The sequence below is a fragment of the Propithecus coquereli genome, unplaced genomic scaffold (genome assembly GCF_000956105.1).
Source record: "Propithecus coquereli isolate 6110/MARCELLA unplaced genomic scaffold, Pcoq_1.0 Scaffold434, whole genome shotgun sequence".
NCBI classification, from domain to species: Eukaryota; Metazoa; Chordata; class Mammalia; order Primates; family Indriidae; genus Propithecus; species Propithecus coquereli.
Genome location: NW_012150108.1, coordinates 1,139,960 through 1,142,930, shown reverse-complemented (window position 1 = coordinate 1,142,930; position 2,971 = coordinate 1,139,960).

The following is a 2,971-nucleotide window of genomic DNA, read 5'->3' as shown; positions in this document are numbered from 1 at the left end:
TTTTTAGCTGTCCAATTAATTTCTTTCTATTTTTGGTAGAGACGGGGTCTCGCTCTTGCTCAGGCTGGTCTCGAACTCCTGACCTCGAGGTATCCTCCCGCCTCGGCCTCCCAGAGTGCTAGGATTACAGGCGTGAGCCACCGCGCCCGGCCCTCCCTCCTTCTTTATGGCGTGGGTATTGACCAATCATGAGACACTGGAATGTTACCAAGAACCACTATTTCTAGAAGAACCCTCCAGGAAGGGAACAAAACCGAAAATGTTCCAGGAGCACTGCGTAGGGTTGAAGAACGTGCTGCGCAGCTTGCAGACGGGGTGGGAGCCTGAGCTTCTTCTCACAGCCAGTCCTGGCTCTGTCTTCCGCAGGCTGAGGCCGGGCAAGAGACCTTCCCCATCTGAACCACTGTCTCAGCCTTCCGATGCCACTGCTGGGAGAATTGCAAATAAACTGACCAACCCAGTGGGCAGTGTACAGTAACTATTCAAAAACCAGCACCTCTGTTCTTCTGCCATTCCAAGACCGTGGTGGGGTCGGAGAGTGGCGTCTGGAGCCCTCAGTGGTCAATACACCCTGATGACCTCGGCTTCCCCCTCCCCAGCACCAGGGGTGGGCTCGGTAGCCTGGGAGAGCTCTGAGACCTGCCCCCTTGGAGACCACAGGCGAGGCTCCTAGACCCCAATAAAGCCCAGGCGTTGGTCCTGCTGGTTTGCCGGGCACCCCAGCCTCAGTCCGGGCGCCGCAGGCCGAGGCTGCAATCTCCACAGGGAGAGTCGTCCTGGACTGGGGCTGGGGAGAGAGCAAAGGGGTGGAATCAAACTCAGGAAGGACCCAAGAAGACAACCAATGTGAGAGGAAGAGGTTTGGGCAAAGAAGGGTTTGGGGAAGGGAGAGCAAGTCACCCCAACACAGCGATGACTCTGTAGCTCTTATCTGGGCATCTTTGGAAGTGTTTTCAGGAGAATACAAAGTATGATAAACTGCCACGGGAGATGCAGCCTTATAGAATTGAGAAGTCCTTTTTTTAACTGAAGTGAGAATTGCTGTCTTCCTGGGGAGCTCTTTAAACCTCGAGGTCATGAATTGCAGGCTGGGGGACTCTGCCTCCGACCCAGCTCCGGCACCTTACGGTCGAATGACCTCAGCCAGACCCTTCACCTCCCAAGCCCAGCTTCCTCTCTGGTGGATTGGAGAACTGTTCTCGCGGGTTCCTGCTGACCGACACTGTGTAACCTTCAGTTTCAGATTCCCAACCTCGCTTTCCTCCCCATTCTAATTTTTTTAAGAATTGAGAGAACTATAACTTGGGGGGAAAAGTTGCTTTAACTTTCTGTATCATTTCCCAGACACTTAGAACTGCATCACAGGAAGCACATTAAAAATACGTATCCCCAGGACACTCCCTGGGGATGGGACCCTGGAACGTCTGCAAATTTAACTAGCTCCATAGGTGATGTTTTATGATCACACAGTAATTAGCCTAAGCTGTCTGAAAATACAACCTCATAAAGCAGCTGCTGAAAACTGAACATGATTCAATCCTTAAAAGGCACATCCTTCCACTGTAGCAAAAGCAAGGTCTCGGCGAGCAACCTGAAGCCAAGAATCTGAGAGAGGCATGATGAGGAATGCCAGCCCCCGCCAGCTGGGCCGAGGATGTTTCTGAAACACTGAGGCCGAGAGGAGCGCAGGCCACCGGGCCACGGGTCCACGGCGTGTGGGCTGTCATGTGACTCAGTGCTTGGACTGACTCTCCTTTCCTGTTGACCTGACATGCCTTTGTCCACACTGCAGACCACGTGGTCTGTGCTTCAGGCTACAAGGCATAGATGTTGTGTTGCTTTGCAGGCGCAGAATATGCAGCCGCTTCCGTCCCGTGGCCCTTCTTGGGAAGGCAATTGGCTGGGATCAGGGCACCCTCTGGGCCGTGGCTGGAGTATCACCACCAACCCACAGACCCTCAACTCTGGCTGCCCAAGAACAGAGCTCTGCAGTGCCTGGTTTCCAGGAGGTCACAAGCTGGCCAGAGGCAGAAGCCCAGCCCTAGTGGCCTCCCTTTCAGGAGACCGTGGCCCCTGAGACTCACCAGAGGCAGAAAATGCAGCCTCTTCCACCTGGGGCCGTAGTCCTGATGTTTGGCTCTGACTGTGCAGGACAAAGCCGGACAGATCAGGTGCATGTGTGTTAGCGTGTGTGTTTGAGCACTTACATTCTGGAAGCCTGAGATACTCCAGGCTCTTCTATACACCCCTCTCCAGCCCCAGAATGAACCACATCTCTAAGGAGCCCTGGTTCCTTCCGTTAGAGACGGGTATTAGGACTGGAGGTGTGCGTGATGTGCGTGCCTGTGCCTTCTGGGCTGCCCTTGCTCCTACGCCCTCTCACCTGGCACAGCCAGGCAAGATGGATGGAGGCACACACATCTAGAAGTATTCCTCTGTGTGTCCATCTGTGTCCATGTCAAGCTAAACAGGAGTAATACTAAAATCTCCAGCTCCAATCCAGGACCACCAGGGTCACTCCAGCCTTCCCCTGATCCTGTCTGTCTGTAACCTCCTCCTCCAACAGCGAGAAAACCGCCTCCCACCATCTGTCACCATTAAGTATTTGGCACTATACATGTGTATGGTTTCAGAATCTTTACCTCATTCCCTTGTAGGAAGCAACTTTGCCAGCTAGAGCACAGTCCTTATGCACAGAAGGCTGCCTTTAGTTTTACTGTCCCCGCTCACTTCTACATTACTCGTCAGCACTTTTCCCCCACCCCCTGCAGGACGGTGATTTCGTACATTGGTAATACAATTGCATTAGTTACATGGTGTTTTGCCTTAGTGTGCAGTCCATTCTGGTACCCGCTGGCCACCTAGTTGATTCTTTTTTTTAATTTGCTTACACTAAAGTTCACTTTTGGCCAGGTGCAGTGGCTCACGCCTGTAATCCTAGCACTCTGGGAGGCTGCGGTGGGAGGATCTC